At 40.5% G+C, this 20,797-nt stretch overlaps 14 non-coding genes across 14 annotated transcripts; all 14 read left to right on the top strand.

Moving 5' to 3' along the window:
* Positions 1-946: 946 nt before the first annotated feature.
* LOC131734275 (5S ribosomal RNA) lies at positions 947-1,065 on the top strand. Its single transcript, XR_009326870.1, has one exon. It is a non-coding gene; the product is annotated as a 5S ribosomal RNA (ribosomal RNA).
* Positions 1,066-1,958: 893 nt separating this feature from the next.
* LOC131734295 (U1 spliceosomal RNA) lies at positions 1,959-2,122 on the top strand. Its single transcript, XR_009326890.1, has one exon. It is a non-coding gene; the product is annotated as a U1 spliceosomal RNA (small nuclear RNA).
* Positions 2,123-3,843: 1,721 nt separating this feature from the next.
* Positions 3,844-3,962, top strand: LOC131734274 (5S ribosomal RNA). Its single transcript, XR_009326869.1, has one exon. It is a non-coding gene; the product is annotated as a 5S ribosomal RNA (ribosomal RNA).
* An 893-nt stretch (positions 3,963-4,855) lies between these two features.
* LOC131734294 (U1 spliceosomal RNA) lies at positions 4,856-5,019 on the top strand. Its single transcript, XR_009326889.1, has one exon. It is a non-coding gene; the product is annotated as a U1 spliceosomal RNA (small nuclear RNA).
* A 1,723-nt stretch (positions 5,020-6,742) lies between these two features.
* On the top strand, positions 6,743-6,861 carry LOC131734273 (5S ribosomal RNA). Its single transcript, XR_009326868.1, has one exon. It is a non-coding gene; the product is annotated as a 5S ribosomal RNA (ribosomal RNA).
* Positions 6,862-7,754: 893 nt separating this feature from the next.
* LOC131734293 (U1 spliceosomal RNA) lies at positions 7,755-7,918 on the top strand. Its single transcript, XR_009326888.1, has one exon. It is a non-coding gene; the product is annotated as a U1 spliceosomal RNA (small nuclear RNA).
* A 1,722-nt stretch (positions 7,919-9,640) lies between these two features.
* LOC131734272 (5S ribosomal RNA) lies at positions 9,641-9,759 on the top strand. The gene has a single exon (XR_009326867.1). It is a non-coding gene; the product is annotated as a 5S ribosomal RNA (ribosomal RNA).
* An 894-nt stretch (positions 9,760-10,653) lies between these two features.
* On the top strand, positions 10,654-10,817 carry LOC131734292 (U1 spliceosomal RNA). The gene has a single exon (XR_009326887.1). It is a non-coding gene; the product is annotated as a U1 spliceosomal RNA (small nuclear RNA).
* A 1,725-nt stretch (positions 10,818-12,542) lies between these two features.
* Positions 12,543-12,661, top strand: LOC131734271 (5S ribosomal RNA). Its single transcript, XR_009326866.1, has one exon. It is a non-coding gene; the product is annotated as a 5S ribosomal RNA (ribosomal RNA).
* An 893-nt stretch (positions 12,662-13,554) lies between these two features.
* On the top strand, positions 13,555-13,718 carry LOC131734290 (U1 spliceosomal RNA). The gene has a single exon (XR_009326885.1). It is a non-coding gene; the product is annotated as a U1 spliceosomal RNA (small nuclear RNA).
* A 1,733-nt stretch (positions 13,719-15,451) lies between these two features.
* On the top strand, positions 15,452-15,570 carry LOC131734270 (5S ribosomal RNA). Its single transcript, XR_009326865.1, has one exon. It is a non-coding gene; the product is annotated as a 5S ribosomal RNA (ribosomal RNA).
* An 893-nt stretch (positions 15,571-16,463) lies between these two features.
* On the top strand, positions 16,464-16,627 carry LOC131734289 (U1 spliceosomal RNA). Its single transcript, XR_009326884.1, has one exon. It is a non-coding gene; the product is annotated as a U1 spliceosomal RNA (small nuclear RNA).
* A 1,730-nt stretch (positions 16,628-18,357) lies between these two features.
* Positions 18,358-18,476, top strand: LOC131734302 (5S ribosomal RNA). Its single transcript, XR_009326896.1, has one exon. It is a non-coding gene; the product is annotated as a 5S ribosomal RNA (ribosomal RNA).
* Positions 18,477-19,370: 894 nt separating this feature from the next.
* On the top strand, positions 19,371-19,534 carry LOC131734288 (U1 spliceosomal RNA). The gene has a single exon (XR_009326883.1). It is a non-coding gene; the product is annotated as a U1 spliceosomal RNA (small nuclear RNA).
* Positions 19,535-20,797: the final 1,263 nt, after the last annotated feature.

The raw sequence follows: 20,797 nt of genomic DNA, 5'->3' as shown, positions 1-20,797 counted from the left end.
TCTAGAAAGTACCAAAGTGTTTTATGTACATGTATTGTGAAGTGTTTCATCTTGAGAAGACAAAGTAACGAGTCAGCGGCACGTGTATCAAAGTTACAAAGTTGCTAATATTAAAGAAGACGAGGTTCAGCGGTACAGTTGTTTTTTTAAAACATAGTGTTTCAGTTCTGTACAGACGTTCTATGTCGTTATCCGTTATTGATTCAGCTTTATTTAGATGATTGCCTTTACCTTGTTTTAATTTCCCGTTCCTCTGAGATACGAATCTACCAGCTTTACATCTTTTTTTTTTTTTTTTTTTAACGTATTCTCATTTTGTTGATCATTAATGCACATTTCTGTACTGTGGGTGTTGTCGAGCGATTGAAAACGAGACATTTTGTGTTTGAATTGAAAGTGATGGTCTCGAGGAGTCGAACAGGTCACAATAAGCCTTCATCCATGTATCATGTAACCACATGTATGCTGTCTCTAACTGGAGGAGAGGGACCCTTGCCGTACTGCTCAGCCTAAAGAACCACACGAGTTGTTTGAAAGGGGGATTTATTTTGTAGAATAAACATCAAATTGGTTTCAGGGCATACAGTCCTCCAACGGCAACACAGCTCAGTAGTACAGCTGAGATCCATTACAACACTGCTGCAGATTCAAACTAAAAGAGGGTAATATACAAAATGGATGCCTTTGAGAACTTAACACTTTCAATGCCAACGTGTGGCTACTACTTTGTGAACATACAATTTCGCAAGAATCTAATGGCACTTTTAATGCTGCTATATACACACACAGACACACGGACACACGGGCCCGCACACGTGGAGCCCAGAGCTGCTTAAATGTTAACGTTTGTGACAAATTAGAGATCTGGAAATCCCTCCCCCAACCTGTCATTGCATGAATGATATTAACTTAATACTATGAAAGAGATAAACCAAGACTGTCGTTCGCTTACGGCCATACCACCTTGAGAACGCCCGATCTCGTCTGATCTCGGAAGCTAAGCAAGGTCGGGCCTGGTTAGTACTTGGATGGGAGACCGCCTGGGAATACCAGGTGCTGTAAGCTTTTCTTTCTGCAGCTTGACAGGGGGCGCTATTTCCCTTGTTATTTATGTTACTAACCTGGAAGCTGTAAGTCTAAACATCGTTTTCTTTTTTTGGTTTTTTTATTGTCCCATTCCACACACGAACAAGTATTGTATCAGCCTTTACTGGTTTTGAAAACTGAGTTAGGACAGAAAGGGTTATCGTATTATATTCTAAGCCGAAACTACCAGTAGCGGTCCGATACAAACAAATGTGAACAGGGTTAAGACAAAAGTACTGACGAGTTTTGCTAGTTATGGTTAGTTTAATTAATTAAAAAAAGAAATAAAAGTTGATGAAGTACTTTTTATTATAGTAACAGAACGAGACATGTTTTAAAGCCACAAACTGCGTGTTTAGATTATTGTGCCAAACAAGAGAACAAAACGAGCATATCAACCAAGAACGGATTTAGTGACCCGTTCATTCGTTCGAGTTTATTTATATTATGTGTGACCTTAACAAATGTTTGACCAATGTTTTGCTTGCTTTCTTTTTGAAAGTCGTACATTTGTTACATTTTTTTTTATTTCGTTTACGCAGACGTGTATACAGACCCGTCGCTTCTTTTGCGGAACATCTCACATGCTGCTGCACGAATGACGTCGTCCTGTGTAAATCCTGGCATCTTGTCCTCCAATGATAAAGGCGCATGCAAATATATACCGAGAGGCATTACGGGAATGCAATTTATAAATACTTATACTGAAAACTGAAGGAACCCATTACACCCAACAGACTGGAAAGTGCGATATGATAACAATGAAAATGTTATATTAGGAAAAGAGTGTTTCTTTAAATTGCAGATGTAGGCACCGTTTCTTTGAAAAATGTCTCTTGTGGACGGGTGACGACTCGCAATGTGTACAACTCATACTTACCTGGCAGGGGAGATACCATGATCATGAAGGTGGTTCACCCAGGGCGAGGCTCGGCCATTGCACTCCGGCTGTGCTGACCCCTGCGAATTCCCCAAATGCGGGAATCTCGACTGCATAATTTCTGGTAGTGGGGGACTGCGTTCGCGCTCTCCCCTGAAACTATGGTCAAAGACAGAAACAAACACTAACCCGTCGGAGGAAGGAACTCACTCACTAGTTGTTCAACAACTCTCCGGCAGGCGGCTTCGTCACACAGGGAGTCAGGTTTTCTTTAAAAGGAGCTCAATGTTTTTAGCTTTCTGACTGTCAAATAAATAGCTACGTGGTTCCTGCACATCTATTTCCATGTTTCGTTATTTTTTATTGACAAGACTAAAAGTAAAGACTCAGCAGTGTCTGTATCAAAGTTTTTATTTTTATTTTAAATAATTGGAAATCATTTTCGAGCTTATCAGTTTTATTTATTTAGTTGATGTTTTTTATTCAGATAAACTGTGCATCACAACTGCTGCTGCTGCTGCTGCTGCTGCAGAGTCACTTACAATAGGACCTGGGTTTTACATCTCATTTGAAGGAAGGAGCACAAGGAGGTTAAGGGACTTGCTCAGGGACAGGGTCACACACAATGAGCCAGTGGCTGAGCTGGGATTGAACCAGGAACCTCCCGGTAACAAGAGCTTTTCTTTAACCACCTGACCACTAAGCCCCTTAAATCATATCTTGGCAGACAAACACTTTAATTAGACAACATAAAACCACATACAAGCAGATTTACAAGCAGGGCTGCAATCGCGTTCGCGCTCTCCCCTGATGTTATAGTCAAAGTTAAAAACACAGGTATTGAAAGCAATTAGCGATTATCTATATATCTCCAGCAGGTGGCTCTGTCAGACTGGGAATGAGATTTTGTTTTTTCTTTCGGAGCGTATAATGTTCTAGAAAGTACCAAAGTGTTTTATGTACATGTATTGTGAAGTGTTTCATCTTGAGAAGACAAAGTAACGAGTCAGCGGCACGTGTATCAAAGTTACAAAGTTGCTAATATTAAAGAAGACGAGGTTCAGCGGTACAGTTGTTTTTTTAAAACATAGTGTTTCAGTTCTGTACAGACGTTCTATGTCGTTATCCGTTATTGATTCAGCTTTATTTAGATGATTGCCTTTACCTTGTTTTAATTTCCCGTTCCTCTGAGATACGAATCTACCAGCTTTACATCTTTTTTTTTTTTTTTTAACGTATTCTCATTTTGTTGATCATTAATGCACATTTCTGTACTGTGGGTGTTGTCGAGCGATTGAAAACGAGACATTTTGTGTTTGAATTGAAAGTGATGGTCTCGAGGAGTCGAACAGGTCACAATAAGCCTTCATCCATGTATCATGTAACCACATGTATGCTGTCTCTAACTGGAGGAGAGGGACCCTTGCCGTACTGCTCAGCCTAAAGAACCACACGAGTTGTTTGAAAGGGGGATTTATTTTGTAGAATAAACATCAAATTGGTTTCAGGGCATACAGTCCTCCAACGGCAACACAGCTCAGTAGTACAGCTGAGATCCATTACAACACTGCTGCAGATTCAAACTAAAAGAGGGTAATATACAAAATGGATGCCTTTGAGAACTTAACACTTTCAATGCCAACGTGTGGCTACTACTTTGTGAACATACAATTTCGCAAGAATCTAATGGCACTTTTAATGCTGCTATATACACACACAGACACACGGACACACGGGCCCGCACACGTGGAGCCCAGAGCTGCTTAAATGTTAACGTTTGTGACAAATTAGAGATCTGGAAATCCCTCCCCCAACCTGTCATTGCATGAATGATATTAACTTAATACTATGAAAGAGATAAACCAAGACTGTCGTTCGCTTACGGCCATACCACCTTGAGAACGCCCGATCTCGTCTGATCTCGGAAGCTAAGCAAGGTCGGGCCTGGTTAGTACTTGGATGGGAGACCGCCTGGGAATACCAGGTGCTGTAAGCTTTTCTTTCTGCAGCTTGACAGGGGGCGCTATTTCCCTTGTTATTTATGTTACTAACCTGGAAGCTGTAAGTCTAAACATCGTTTTCTTTTTTTTGTTTTTTTATTGTCCCATTCCACACACGAACAAGTATTGTATCAGCCTTTACTGGTTTTGAAAACTGAGTTAGGACAGAAAGGGTTATCGTATTATATTCTAAGCCGAAACTACCAGTAGCGGTCCGATACAAACAAATGTGAACAGGGTTAAGACAAAAGTACTGACGAGTTTTGCTAGTTATGGTTAGTTTAATTAATTAAAAAAAGAAATAAAAGTTGATGAAGTACTTTTTATTATAGTAACAGAACGAGACATGTTTTAAAGCCACAAACTGCGTGTTTAGATTATTGTGCCAAACAAGAGAACAAAACGAGCATATCAACCAAGAACGGATTTAGTGACCCGTTCATTCGTTCGAGTTTATTTATATTATGTGTGACCTTAACAAATGTTTGACCAATGTTTTGCTTGCTTTCTTTTTGAAAGTCGTACATTTGTTACATTTTTTTTTATTTCGTTTACGCAGACGTGTATACAGACCCGTCGCTTCTTTTGCGGAACATCTCACATGCTGCTGCACGAATGACGTCGTCCTGTGTAAATCCTGGCATCTTGTCCTCCAATGATAAAGGCGCATGCAAATATATACCGAGAGGCATTACGGGAATGCAATTTATAAATACTTATACTGAAAACTGAAGGAACCCATTACACCCAACAGACTGGAAAGTGCGATATGATAACAATGAAAATGTTATATTAGGAAAAGAGTGTTTCTTTAAATTGCAGATGTAGGCACCGTTTCTTTTAAAAATGTCTCTTGTGGACGGGTGACGACTCGCAATGTGTACAACTCATACTTACCTGGCAGGGGAGATACCATGATCATGAAGGTGGTTCACCCAGGGCGAGGCTCGGCCATTGCACTCCGGCTGTGCTGACCCCTGCGAATTCCCCAAATGCGGGAATCTCGACTGCATAATTTCTGGTAGTGGGGGACTGCGTTCGCGCTCTCCCCTGAAACTATGGTCAAAGACAGAAACAAACACGAACCCGTCGGAGGAAGGAACTCACTCACTAGTTGTTCAACAACTCTCCGGCAGGCGGCTTCGTCACACAGGGAGTCAGGTTTTCTTTAAAAGGAGCTCAATGTTTTTAGCTTTCTGACTGTCAAATAAATAGCTACGTGGTTCCTGCACATCTATTTCCATGTTTCGTTATTTTTTATTGACAAGACTAAAAGTAAAGACTCAGCAGTGTCTGTATCAAAGTTTTTATTTTTATTTTAAATAATTGGAAATCATTTTCGAGCTTATCAGTTTTATTTATTTAGTTGATGTTTTTTATTCAGATAAACTGTGCATCACAACTGCTGCTGCTGCTGCTGCTGCTGCAGAGTCACTTACAATAGGACCTGGGTTTTACATCTCATTTGAAGGAAGGAGCACAAGGAGGTTAAGGGACTTGCTCAGGGACAGGGTCACACACAATGAGCCAGTGGCTGAGCTGGGATTGAACCAGGAACCTCCCGGTAACAAGAGCTTTTCTTTAACCACCTGACCACTAAGCCCCTTAAATCATATCTTGGCAGACAAACACTTTAATTAGACAACATAAAACCACATACAAGCAGATTTACAAGCAGGGCTGCAATCGCGTTCGCGCTCTCCCCTGATGTTATAGTCAAAGTTAAAAACACAGGTATTGAAAGCAATTAGCGATTATCTATATATCTCCAGCAGGTGGCTCTGTCAGACTGGGAATGAGATTTTGTTTTTTCTTTCGGAGCGTATAATGTTCTAGAAAGTACCAAAGTGTTTTATGTACATGTATTGTGAAGTGTTTCATCTTGAGAAGACAAAGTAACGAGTCAGCGGCACGTGTATCAAAGTTACAAAGTTGCTAATATTAAAGAAGACGAGGTTCAGCGGTACAGTTGTTTTTTTAAAACATAGTGTTTCAGTTCTGTACAGACGTTCTATGTCGTTATCCGTTATTGATTCAGCTTTATTTAGATGATTGCCTTTACCTTGTTTTAATTTCCCGTTCCTCTGAGATACGAATCTACCAGCTTTACATCTTTTTTTTTTTTTTTTTTAACGTATTCTCATTTTGTTGATCATTAATGCACATTTCTGTACTGTGGGTGTTGTCGAGCGATTGAAAACGAGACATTTTGTGTTTGAATTGAAAGTGATGGTCTCGAGGAGTCGAACAGGTCACAATAAGCCTTCATCCATGTATCATGTAACCACATGTATGCTGTCTCTAACTGGAGGAGAGGGACCCTTGCCGTACTGCTCAGCCTAAAGAACCACACGAGTTGTTTGAAAGGGGGATTTATTTTGTAGAATAAACATCAAATTGGTTTCAGGGCATACAGTCCTCCAACGGCAACACAGCTCAGTAGTACAGCTGAGATCCATTACAACACTGCTGCAGATTCAAACTAAAAGAGGGTAATATACAAAATGGATGCCTTTGAGAACTTAACACTTTCAATGCCAACGTGTGGCTACTACTTTGTGAACATACAATTTCGCAAGAATCTAATGGCACTTTTAATGCTGCTATATACACACACAGACACACGGACACACGGGCCCGCACACGTGGAGCCCAGAGCTGCTTAAATGTTAACGTTTGTGACAAATTAGAGATCTGGAAATCCCTCCCCCAACCTGTCATTGCATGAATGATATTAACTTAATACTATGAAAGAGATAAACCAAGACTGTCGTTCGCTTACGGCCATACCACCTTGAGAACGCCCGATCTCGTCTGATCTCGGAAGCTAAGCAAGGTCGGGCCTGGTTAGTACTTGGATGGGAGACCGCCTGGGAATACCAGGTGCTGTAAGCTTTTCTTTCTGCAGCTTGACAGGGGGCGCTATTTCCCTTGTTATTTATGTTACTAACCTGGAAGCTGTAAGTCTAAACATCGTTTTCTTTTTTTGGTTTTTTTATTGTCCCATTCCACACACGAACAAGTATTGTATCAGCCTTTACTGGTTTTGAAAACTGAGTTAGGACAGAAAGGGTTATCGTATTATATTCTAAGCCGAAACTACCAGTAGCGGTCCGATACAAACAAATGTGAACAGGGTTAAGACAAAAGTACTGACGAGTTTTGCTAGTTATGGTTAGTTTAATTAATTAAAAAAAGAAATAAAAGTTGATGAAGTACTTTTTATTATAGTAACAGAACGAGACATGTTTTAAAGCCACAAACTGCGTGTTTAGATTATTGTGCCAAACAAGAGAACAAAACGAGCATATCAACCAAGAACGGATTTAGTGACCCGTTCATTCGTTCGAGTTTATTTATATTATGTGTGACCTTAACAAATGTTTGACCAATGTTTTGCTTGCTTTCTTTTTGAAAGTCGTACATTTGTTACATTTTTTTTTATTTCGTTTACGCAGACGTGTATACAGACCCGTCGCTTCTTTTGCGGAACATCTCACATGCTGCTGCACGAATGACGTCGTCCTGTGTAAATCCTGGCATCTTGTCCTCCAATGATAAAGGCGCATGCAAATATATACCGAGAGGCATTACGGGAATGCAATTTATAAATACTTATACTGAAAACTGAAGGAACCCATTACACCCAACAGACTGGAAAGTGCGATATGATAACAATGAAAATGTTATATTAGGAAAAGAGTGTTTCTTTAAATTGCAGATGTAGGCACCGTTTCTTTGAAAAATGTCTCTTGTGGACGGGTGACGACTCGCAATGTGTACAACTCATACTTACCTGGCAGGGGAGATACCATGATCATGAAGGTGGTTCACCCAGGGCGAGGCTCGGCCATTGCACTCCGGCTGTGCTGACCCCTGCGAATTCCCCAAATGCGGGAATCTCGACTGCATAATTTCTGGTAGTGGGGGACTGCGTTCGCGCTCTCCCCTGAAACTATGGTCAAAGACAGAAACAAACACGAACCCGTCGGAGGAAGGAACTCACTCACTAGTTGTTCAACAACTCTCCGGCAGGCGGCTTCGTCACACAGGGAGTCAGGTTTTCTTTAAAAGGAGCTCAATGTTTTTAGCTTTCTGACTGTCAAATAAATAGCTACGTGGTTCCTGCACATCTATTTCCATGTTTCGTTATTTTTTATTGACAAGACTAAAAGTAAAGACTCAGCAGTGTCTGTATCAAAGTTTTTATTTTTATTTTAAATAATTGGAAATCATTTTCGAGCTTATCAGTTTTATTTATTTAGTTGATGTTTTTTATTCAGATAAACTGTGCATCACAACTGCTGCTGCTGCTGCTGCTGCTGCAGAGTCACTTACAATAGGACCTGGGTTTTACATCTCATTTGAAGGAAGGAGCACAAGGAGGTTAAGGGACTTGCTCAGGGACAGGGTCACACACAATGAGCCAGTGGCTGAGCTGGGATTGAACCAGGAACCTCCCGGTAACAAGAGCTTTTCTTTAACCACCTGACCACTAAGCCCCTTAAATCATATCTTGGCAGACAAACACTTTAATTAGACAACATAAAACCACATACAAGCAGATTTACAAGCAGGGCTGCAATCGCGTTCGCGCTCTCCCCTGATGTTATAGTCAAAGTTAAAAACACAGGTATTGAAAGCAATTAGCGATTATCTATATATCTCCAGCAGGTGGCTCTGTCAGACTGGGAATGAGATTTTGTTTTTTCTTTCGGAGCGTATAATGTTCTAGAAAGTACCAAAGTGTTTTATGTACATGTATTGTGAAGTGTTTCATCTTGAGAAGACAAAGTAACGAGTCAGCGGCACGTGTATCAAAGTTACAAAGTTGCTAATATTAAAGAAGACGAGGTTCAGCGGTACAGTTGTTTTTTTAAAACATAGTGTTTCAGTTCTGTACAGACGTTCTATGTCGTTATCCGTTATTGATTCAGCTTTATTTAGATGATTGCCTTTACCTTGTTTTAATTTCCCGTTCCTCTGAGATACGAATCTACCAGCTTTACATCTTTTTTTTTTTTTTTTTAACGTATTCTCATTTTGTTGATCATTAATGCACATTTCTGTACTGTGGGTGTTGTCGAGCGATTGAAAACGAGACATTTTGTGTTTGAATTGAAAGTGATGGTCTCGAGGAGTCGAACAGGTCACAATAAGCCTTCATCCATGTATCATGTAACCACATGTATGCTGTCTCTAACTGGAGGAGAGGGACCCTTGCCGTACTGCTCAGCCTAAAGAACCACACGAGTTGTTTGAAAGGGGGATTTATTTTGTAGAATAAACATCAAATTGGTTTCAGGGCATACAGTCCTCCAACGGCAACACAGCTCAGTAGTACAGCTGAGATCCATTACAACACTGCTGCAGATTCAAACTAAAAGAGGGTAATATACAAAATGGATGCCTTTGAGAACTTAACACTTTCAATGCCAACGTGTGGCTACTACTTTGTGAACATACAATTTCGCAAGAATCTAATGGCACTTTTAATGCTGCTATATACACACACAGACACACGGACACACGGGCCCGCACACGTGGAGCCCAGAGCTGCTTAAATGTTAACGTTTGTGACAAATTAGAGATCTGGAAATCCCTCCCCCAACCTGTCATTGCATGAATGATATTAACTTAATACTATGAAAGAGATAAACCAAGACTGTCGTTCGCTTACGGCCATACCACCTTGAGAACGCCCGATCTCGTCTGATCTCGGAAGCTAAGCAAGGTCGGGCCTGGTTAGTACTTGGATGGGAGACCGCCTGGGAATACCAGGTGCTGTAAGCTTTTCTTTCTGCAGCTTGACAGGGGGCGCTATTTCCCTTGTTATTTATGTTACTAACCTGGAAGCTGTAAGTCTAAACATCGTTTTCTTTTTTTTTGTTTTTTTATTGTCCCATTCCACACACGAACAAGTATTGTATCAGCCTTTACTGGTTTTGAAAACTGAGTTAGGACAGAAAGGGTTATCGTATTATATTCTAAGCCGAAACTACCAGTAGCGGTCCGATACAAACAAATGTGAACAGGGTTAAGACAAAAGTACTGACGAGTTTTGCTAGTTATGGTTAGTTTAATTAATTAAAAAAAGAAATAAAAGTTGATGAAGTACTTTTTATTATAGTAACAGAACGAGACATGTTTTAAAGCCACAAACTGCGTGTTTAGATTATTGTGCCAAACAAGAGAACAAAACGAGCATATCAACCAAGAACGGATTTAGTGACCCGTTCATTCGTTCGAGTTTATTTATATTATGTGTGACCTTAACAAATGTTTGACCAATGTTTTGCTTGCTTTCTTTTTGAAAGTCGTACATTTGTTACATTTTTTTTTATTTCGTTTATGCAGACGTGTATACAGACCCGTCGCTTCTTTTGCGGAACATCTCACATGCTGCTGCACGAATGACGTCGTCCTGTGTAAATCCTGGCATCTTGTCCTCCAATGATAAAGGCGCATGCAAATATATACCGAGAGGCATTACGGGAATGCAATTTATAAATACTTATACTGAAAACTGAAGGAACCCATTACACCCAACAGACTGGAAAGTGCGATATGATAACAATGAAAATGTTATATTAGGAAAAGAGTGTTTCTTTAAATTGCAGATGTAGGCACCGTTTCTTTGAAAAATGTCTCTTGTGGACGGGTGACGACTCGCAATGTGTACAACTCATACTTACCTGGCAGGGGAGATACCATGATCATGAAGGTGGTTCACCCAGGGCGAGGCTCGGCCATTGCACTCCGGCTGTGCTGACCCCTGCGAATTCCCCAAATGCGGGAATCTCGACTGCATAATTTCTGGTAGTGGGGGACTGCGTTCGCGCTCTCCCCTGAAACTATGGTCAAAGACAGAAACAAACACGAACCCGTCGGAGGAAGGAACTCACTCACTAGTTGTTCAACAACTCTCCGGCAGGCGGCTTCGTCACACAGGGAGTCAGGTTTTCTTTAAAAGGAGCTCAATGTTTTTAGCTTTCTGACTGTCAAATAAATAGCTACGTGGTTCCTGCACATCTATTTCCATGTTTCGTTATTTTTTATTGACAAGACTAAAAGTAAAGACTCAGCAGTGTCTGTATCAAAGTTTTTATTTTTATTTTAAATAATTGGAAATCATTTTCGAGCTTATCAGTTTTATTTATTTAGTTGATGTTTTTTATTCAGATAAACTGTGCATCACAACTGCTGCTGCTGCTGCTGCTGCTGCAGAGTCACTTACAATAGGACCTGGGTTTTACATCTCATTTGAAGGAAGGAGCACAAGGAGGTTAAGGGACTTGCTCAGGGACAGGGTCACACACAATGAGCCAGTGGCTGAGCTGGGATTGAACCAGGAACCTCCCGGTAACAAGAGCTTTTCTTTAACCACCTGACCACTAAGCCCCTTAAATCATATCTTGGCAGACAAACACTTTAATTAGACAACATAAAACCACATACAAGCAGATTTACAAGCAGGGCTGCAATCGCGTTCGCGCTCTCCCCTGATGTTATAGTCAAAGTTAAAAACACAGGTATTGAAAGCAATTAGCGATTATCTATATATCTCCAGCAGGTGGCTCTGTCAGACTGGGAATGAGATTTTGTTTTTTCTTTCGGAGCGTATAATGTTCTAGAAAGTACCAAAGTGTTTTATGTACATGTATTGTGAAGTGTTTCATCTTGAGAAGACAAAGTAACGAGTCAGCGGCACGTGTATCAAAGTTACAAAGTTGCTAATATTAAAGAAGACGAGGTTCAGCGGTACAGTTGTTTTTTTAAAACATAGTGTTTCAGTTCTGTACAGACGTTCTATGTCGTTATCCGTTATTGATTCAGCTTTATTTAGATGATTGCCTTTACCTTGTTTTAATTTCCCGTTCCTCTGAGATACGAATCTACCAGCTTTACATCTTTTTTTTTTTTTTTTTTTTAACGTATTCTCATTTTGTTGATCATTAATGCACATTTCTGTACTGTGGGTGTTGTCGAGCGATTGAAAACGAGACATTTTGTGTTTGAATTGAAAGTGATGGTCTCGAGGAGTCGAACAGGTCACAATAAGCCTTCATCCATGTATCATGTAACCACATGTATGCTGTCTCTAACTGGAGGAGAGGGACCCTTGCCGTACTGCTCAGCCTAAAGAACCACACGAGTTGTTTGAAAGGGGGATTTATTTTGTAGAATAAACATCAAATTGGTTTCAGGGCATACAGTCCTCCAACGGCAACACAGCTCAGTAGTACAGCTGAGATCCATTACAACACTGCTGCAGATTCAAACTAAAAGAGGGTAATATACAAAATGGATGCCTTTGAGAACTTAACACTTTCAATGCCAACGTGTGGCTACTACTTTGTGAACATACAATTTCGCAAGAATCTAATGGCACTTTTAATGCTGCTATATACACACACAGACACACGGACACACGGGCCCGCACACGTGGAGCCCAGAGCTGCTTAAATGTTAACGTTTGTGACAAATTAGAGATCTGGAAATCCCTCCCCCAACCTGTCATTGCATGAATGATATTAACTTAATACTATGAAAGAGATAAACCAAGACTGTCGTTCGCTTACGGCCATACCACCTTGAGAACGCCCGATCTCGTCTGATCTCGGAAGCTAAGCAAGGTCGGGCCTGGTTAGTACTTGGATGGGAGACCGCCTGGGAATACCAGGTGCTGTAAGCTTTTCTTTCTGCAGCTTGACAGGGGGCGCTATTTCCCTTGTTATTTATGTTACTAACCTGGAAGCTGTAAGTCTAAACATCGTTTTCTTTTTTTTGTTTTTTTATTGTCCCATTCCACACACGAACAAGTATTGTATCAGCCTTTACTGGTTTTGAAAACTGAGTTAGGACAGAAAGGGTTATCGTATTATATTCTAAGCCGAAACTACCAGTAGCGGTCCGATACAAACAAATGTGAACAGGGTTAAGACAAAAGTACTGACGAGTTTTGCTAGTTATGGTTAGTTTAATTAATTAAAAAAAGAAATAAAAGTTGATGAAGTACTTTTTATTATAGTAACAGAACGAGACATGTTTTAAAGCCACAAACTGCGTGTTTAGATTATTGTGCCAAACAAGAGAACAAAACGAGCATATCAACCAAGAACGGATTTAGTGACCCGTTCATTCGTTCGAGTTTATTTATATTATGTGTGACCTTAACAAATGTTTGACCAATGTTTTGCTTGCTTTCTTTTTGAAAGTCGTACATTTGTTACATTTTTTTTTATTTCGTTTACGCAGACGTGTATACAGACCCGTCGCTTCTTTTGCGGAACATCTCACATGCTGCTGCACGAATGACGTCGTCCTGTGTAAATCCTGGCATCTTGTCCTCCAATGATAAAGGCGCATGCAAATATATACCGAGAGGCATTACGGGAATGCAATTTATAAATACTTATACTGAAAACTGAAGGAACCCATTACACCCAACAGACTGGAAAGTGCGATATGATAACAATGAAAATGTTATATTAGGAAAAGAGTGTTTCTTTAAATTGCAGATGTAGGCACCGTTTCTTTGAAAAATGTCTCTTGTGGACGGGTGACGACTCGCAATGTGTACAACTCATACTTACCTGGCAGGGGAGATACCATGATCATGAAGGTGGTTCACCCAGGGCGAGGCTCGGCCATTGCACTCCGGCTGTGCTGACCCCTGCGAATTCCCCAAATGCGGGAATCTCGACTGCATAATTTCTGGTAGTGGGGGACTGCGTTCGCGCTCTCCCCTGAAACTATGGTCAAAGACAGAAACAAACACGAACCCGTCGGAGGAAGGAACTCACTCACTAGTTGTTCAACAACTCTCCGGCAGGCGGCTTCGTCACACAGGGAGTCAGGTTTTCTTTAAAAGGAGCTCAATGTTTTTAGCTTTCTGACTGTCAAATAAATAGCTACGTGGTTCCTGCACATCTATTTCCATGTTTCGTTATTTTTTATTGACAAGACTAAAAGTAAAGACTCAGCAGTGTCTGTATCAAAGTTTTTATTTTTATTTTAAATAATTGGAAATCATTTTCGAGCTTATCAGTTTTATTTATTTAGTTGATGTTTTTTATTCAGATAAACTGTGCATCACAACTGCTGCTGCTGCTGCTGCTGCTGCTGCTGCTGCAGAGTCACTTACAATAGGACCTGGGTTTTACATCTCATTTGAAGGAAGGAGCACAAGGAGGTTAAGGGACTTGCTCAGGGACAGGGTCACACACAATGAGCCAGTGGCTGAGCTGGGATTGAACCAGGAACCTCCCGGTAACAAGAGCTTTTCTTTAACCACCTGACCACTAAGCCCCTTAAATCATATCTTGGCAGACAAACACTTTAATTAGACAACATAAAACCACATACAAGCAGATTTACAAGCAGGGCTGCAATCGCGTTCGCGCTCTCCCCTGATGTTATAGTCAAAGTTAAAAACACAGGTATTGAAAGCAATTAGCGATTATCTATATATCTCCAGCAGGTGGCTCTGTCAGACTGGGAATGAGATTTTGTTTTTTCTTTCGGAGCGTATAATGTTCTAGAAAGTACCAAAGTGTTTTATGTACATGTATTGTGAAGTGTTTCATCTTGAGAAGACAAAGTAACGAGTCAGCGGCACGTGTATCAAAGTTACAAAGTTGCTAATATTAAAGAAGACGAGGTTCAGCGGTACAGTTGTTTTTTTAAAACATAGTGTTTCAGTTCTGTACAGACGTTCTATGTCGTTATCCGTTATTGATTCAGCTTTATTTAGATGATTGCCTTTACCTTGTTTTAATTTCCCGTTCCTCTGAGATACGAATCTACCAGCTTTACATCTTTTTTTTTTTTTTTTTTTAACGTATTCTCATTTTGTTGATCATTAATGCACATTTCTGTACTGTGGGTGTTGTCGAGCGATTGAAAACGAGACATTTTGTGTTTGAATTGAAAGTGATGGTCTCGAGGAGTCGAACAGGTCACAATAAGCCTTCATCCATGTATCATGTAACCACATGTATGCTGTCTCTAACTGGAGGAGAGGGACCCTTGCCGTACTGCTCAGCCTAAAGAACCACACGAGTTGTTTGAAAGGGGGATTTATTTTGTAGAATAAACATCAAATTGGTTTCAGGGCATACAGTCCTCCAACGGCAACACAGCTCAGTAGTACAGCTGAGATCCATTACAACACTGCTGCAGATTCAAACTAAAAGAGGGTAATATACAAAATGGATGCCTTTGAGAACTTAACACTTTCAATGCCAACGTGTGGCTACTACTTTGTGAACATACAATTTTGCAAGAATCTAATGGCACTTTTAATGCTGCTATATACACACACAGACACACGGACACACGGGCCCGCACACGTGGAGCCCAGAGCTGCTTAAATGTTAACGTTTGTGACAAATTAGAGATCTGGAAATCCCTCCCCCAACCTGTCATTGCATGAATGATATTAACTTAATACTATGAAAGAGATAAACCAAGACTGTCGTTCGCTTACGGCCATACCACCTTGAGAACGCCCGATCTCGTCTGATCTCGGAAGCTAAGCAAGGTCGGGCCTGGTTAGTACTTGGATGGGAGACCGCCTGGGAATACCAGGTGCTGTAAGCTTTTCTTTCTGCAGCTTGACAGGGGGCGCTATTTCCCTTGTTATTTATGTTACTAACCTGGAAGCTGTAAGTCTAAACATCGTTTTCTTTTTTTTGTTTTTTTATTGTCCCATTCCACACACGAACAAGTATTGTATCAGCCTTTACTGGTTTTGAAAACTGAGTTAGGACAGAAAGGGTTATCGTATTATATTCTAAGCCGAAACTACCAGTAGCGGTCCGATACAAACAAATGTGAACAGGGTTAAGACAAAAGTACTGACGAGTTTTGCTAGTTATGGTTAGTTTAATTAATTAAAAAAAGAAATAAAAGTTGATGAAGTACTTTTTATTATAGTAACAGAACGAGACATGTTTTAAAGCCACAAACTGCGTGTTTAGATTATTGTGCCAAACAAGAGAACAAAACGAGCATATCAACCAAGAACGGATTTAGTGACCCGTTCATTCGTTCGAGTTTATTTATATTATGTGTGACCTTAACAAATGTTTGACCAATGTTTTGCTTGCTTTCTTTTTGAAAGTCGTACATTTGTTACATTTTTTTTTATTTCGTTTACGCAGACGTGTATACAGACCCGTCGCTTCTTTTGCGGAACATCTCACATGCTGCTGCACGAATGACGTCGTCCTGTGTAAATCCTGGCATCTTGTCCTCCAATGATAAAGGCGCATGCAAATATATACCGAGAGGCATTACGGGAATGCAATTTATAAATACTTATACTGAAAACTGAAGGAACCCATTACACCCAACAGACTGGAAAGTGCGATATGATAACAATGAAAATGTTATATTAGGAAAAGAGTGTTTCTTTAAATTGCAGATGTAGGCACCGTTTCTTTGAAAAATGTCTCTTGTGGACGGGTGACGACTCGCAATGTGTACAACTCATACTTACCTGGCAGGGGAGATACCATGATCATGAAGGTGGTTCACCCAGGGCGAGGCTCGGCCATTGCACTCCGGCTGTGCTGACCCCTGCGAATTCCCCAAATGCGGGAATCTCGACTGCATAATTTCTGGTAGTGGGGGACTGCGTTCGCGCTCTCCCCTGAAACTATGGTCAAAGACAGAAACAAACACGAACCCGTCGGAGGAAGGAACTCACTCACTAGTTGTTCAACAACTCTCCGGCAGGCGGCTTCGTCACACAGGGAGTCAGGTTTTCTTTAAAAGGAGCTCAATGTTTTTAGCTTTCTGACTGTCAAATAAATAGCTACGTGGTTCCTGCACATCTATTTCCATGTTTCGTTATTTTTTATTGACAAGACTAAAAGTAAAGACTCAGCAGTGTCTGTATCAAAGTTTTTATTTTTATTTTAAATAATTGGAAATCATTTTCGAGCTTATCAGTTTTATTTATTTAGTTGATGTTTTTTATTCAGATAAACTGTGCATCACAACTGCTGCTGCTGCTGCTGCTGCTGCAGAGTCACTTACAATAGGACCTGGGTTTTACATCTCATTTGAAGGAAGGAGCACAAGGAGGTTAAGGGACTTGCTCAGGGACAGGGTCACACACAATGAGCCAGTGGCTGAGCTGGGATTGAACCAGGAACCTCCCGGTAACAAGAGCTTTTCTTTAACCACCTGACCACTAAGCCCCTTAAATCATATCTTGGCAGACAAACACTTTAATTAGACAACATAAAACCACATACAAGCAGATTTACAAGCAGGGCTGCAATCGCGTTCGCGCTCTCCCCTGATGTTATAGTCAAAGTTAAAAACACAGGTATTGAAAGCAATTAGCGATTATCTATATATCTCCAGCAGGTGGCTCTGTCAGACTGGGAATGAGATTTTGTTTTTTCTTTCGGAGCGTATAATGTTCTAGAAAGTACCAAAGTGTTTTATGTACATGTATTGTGAAGTGTTTCATCTTGAGAAGACAAAGTAACGAGTCAGCGGCACGTGTATCAAAGTTACAAAGTTGCTAATATTAAAGAAGACGAGGTTCAGCGGTACAGTTGTTTTTTTAAAACATAGTGTTTCAGTTCTGTACAGACGTTCTATGTCGTTATCCGTTATTGATTCAGCTTTATTTAGATGATTGCCTTTACCTTGTTTTAATTTCCCGTTCCTCTGAGATACGAATCTACCAGCTTTACATCTTTTTTTTTTTTTTTTTTTACGTATTCTCATTTTGTTGATCATTAATGCACATTTCTGTACTGTGGGTGTTGTCGAGCGATTGAAAACGAGACATTTTGTGTTTGAATTGAAAGTGATGGTCTCGAGGAGTCGAACAGGTCACAATAAGCCTTCATCCATGTATCATGTAACCACATGTATGCTGTCTCTAACTGGAGGAGAGGGACCCTTGCCGTACTGCTCAGCCTAAAGAACCACACGAGTTGTTTGAAGTTTGAAAGGGGGATTTATTTTGTAGAATAAACATCAAATTGGTTTCAGGGCATACAGTCCTCCAACGGCAACACAGCTCAGTAGTACAGCTGAGATCCATTACAACACTGCTGCAGATTCAAACTAAAAGAGGGTAATATACAAAATGGATGCCTTTGAGAACTTAACACTTTCAATGCCAACGTGTGGCTACTACTTTGTGAACATACAATTTCGCAAGAATCTAATGGCACTTTTAATGCTGCTATATACACACACAGACACACGGACACACGGGCCCGCACACGTGGAGCCCAGAGCTGCTTAAATGTTAACGTTTGTGACAAATTAGAGATCTGGAAATCCCTCCCCCAACCTGTCATTGCATGAATGATATTAACTTAATACTATGAAAGAGATAAACCAAGACTGTCGTTCGCTTACGGCCATACCACCTTGAGAACGCCCGATCTCGTCTGATCTCGGAAGCTAAGCAAGGTCGGGCCTGGTTAGTACTTGGATGGGAGACCGCCTGGGAATACCAGGTGCTGTAAGCTTTTCTTTCTGCAGCTTGACAGGGGGCGCTATTTCCCTTGTTATTTATGTTACTAACCTGGAAGCTGTAAGTCTAAACATCGTTTTCTTTTTTTTGTTTTTTTATTGTCCCATTCCACACACGAACAAGTATTGTATCAGCCTTTACTGGTTTTGAAAACTGAGTTAGGACAGAAAGGGTTATCGTATTATATTCTAAGCCGAAACTACCAGTAGCGGTCCGATACAAACAAATGTGAACAGGGTTAAGACAAAAGTACTGACGAGTTTTGCTAGTTATGGTTAGTTTAATTAATTAAAAAAAGAAATAAAAGTTGATGAAGTACTTTTTATTATAGTAACAGAACGAGACATGTTTTAAAGCCACAAACTGCGTGTTTAGATTATTGTGCCAAACAAGAGAACAAAACGAGCATATCAACCAAGAACGGATTTAGTGACCCGTTCATTCGTTCGAGTTTATTTATATTATGTGTGACCTTAACAAATGTTTGACCAATGTTTTGCTTGCTTTCTTTTTGAAAGTCGTACATTTGTTACATTTTTTTTTTATTTCGTTTACGCAGACGTGTATACAGACCCGTCGCTTCTTTTGCGGAACATCTCACATGCTGCTGCACGAATGACGTCGTCCTGTGTAAATCCTGGCATCTTGTCCTCCAATGATAAAGGCGCATGCAAATATATACCGAGAGGCATTACGGGAATGCAATTTATAAATACTTATACTGAAAACTGAAGGAACCCATTACACCCAACAGACTGGAAAGTGCGATATGATAACAATGAAAATGTTATATTAGGAAAAGAGTGTTTCTTTAAATTGCAGATGTAGGCACCGTTTCTTTGAAAAATGTCTCTTGTGGACGGGTGACGACTCGCAATGTGTACAACTCATACTTACCTGGCAGGGGAGATACCATGATCATGAAGGTGGTTCACCCAGGGCGAGGCTCGGCCATTGCACTCCGGCTGTGCTGACCCCTGCGAATTCCCCAAATGCGGGAATCTCGACTGCATAATTTCTGGTAGTGGGGGACTGCGTTCGCGCTCTCCCCTGAAACTATGGTCAAAGACAGAAACAAACACGAACCCGTCGGAGGAAGGAACTCACTCACTAGTTGTTCAACAACTCTCCGGCAGGCGGCTTCGTCACACAGGGAGTCAGGTTTTCTTTAAAAGGAGCTCAATGTTTTTAGCTTTCTGACTGTCAAATAAATAGCTACGTGGTTCCTGCACATCTATTTCCATGTTTCGTTATTTTTTATTGACAAGACTAAAAGTAAAGACTCAGCAGTGTCTGTATCAAAGTTTTTATTTTTATTTTAAATAATTGGAAATCATTTTCGAGCTTATCAGTTTTATTTATTTAGTTGATGTTTTTTATTCAGATAAACTGTGCATCACAACTGCTGCTGCTGCTGCTGCTGCTGCAGAGTCACTTACAATAGGACCTGGGTTTTACATCTCATTTGAAGGAAGGAGCACAAGGAGGTTAAGGGACTTGCTCAGGGACAGGGTCACACACAATGAGCCAGTGGCTGAGCTGGGATTGAACCAGGAACCTCCCGGTAACAAGAGCTTTTCTTTAACCACCTGACCACTAAGCCCCTTAAATCATATCTTGGCAGACAAACACTTTAATTAGACAACATAAAACCACATACAAGCAGATTTACAAGCAGGGCTGCAATCGCGTTCGCGCTCTCCCCTGATGTTATAGTCAAAGTTAAAAACACAGGTATTGAAAGCAATTAGCGATTATCTATATATCTCCAGCAGGTGGCTCTGTCAGACTGGGAATGAGATTTTGTTTTTTCTTTCGGAGCGTATAATGTTCTAGAAAGTACCAAAGTGTTTTATGTACATGTATTGTGAAGTGTTTCATCTTGAGAAGACAAAGTAACGAGTCAGCGGCACGTGTATCAAAGTTACAAAGTTGCTAATATTAAAGAAGACGAGGTTCAGCGGTACAGTTGTTTTTTTAAAACATAGTGTTTCAGTTCTGTACAGACGTTCTATGTCGTTATCCGTTATTGATTCAGCTTTATTTAGATGATTGCCTTTACCTTGTTTTAATTTCCCGTTCCTCTGAGATACGAATCTACCAGCTTTACATCTTTTTTTTTTTTTTTTTAACGTATTCTCATTTTGTTGATCATTAATGCACATTTCTGTACTGTGGGTGTTGTCGAGCGATTGAAAACGAGACATTTTGTGTTTGAATTGAAAGTGATGGTCTCGAGGAGTCGAACAGGTCACAATAAGCCTTCATCCATGTATCATGTAACCACATGTATGCTGTCTCTAACTGGAGGAGAGG

This window comes from Acipenser ruthenus, unplaced genomic scaffold, assembly GCF_902713425.1.
Source record: "Acipenser ruthenus unplaced genomic scaffold, fAciRut3.2 maternal haplotype, whole genome shotgun sequence".
Lineage (NCBI taxonomy): Eukaryota > Metazoa > Chordata > Actinopteri > Acipenseriformes > Acipenseridae > Acipenser > Acipenser ruthenus.
Note: the sequence above shows the minus strand (reverse complement) of the source record. Positions and strands in the feature narration are given on the sequence as shown.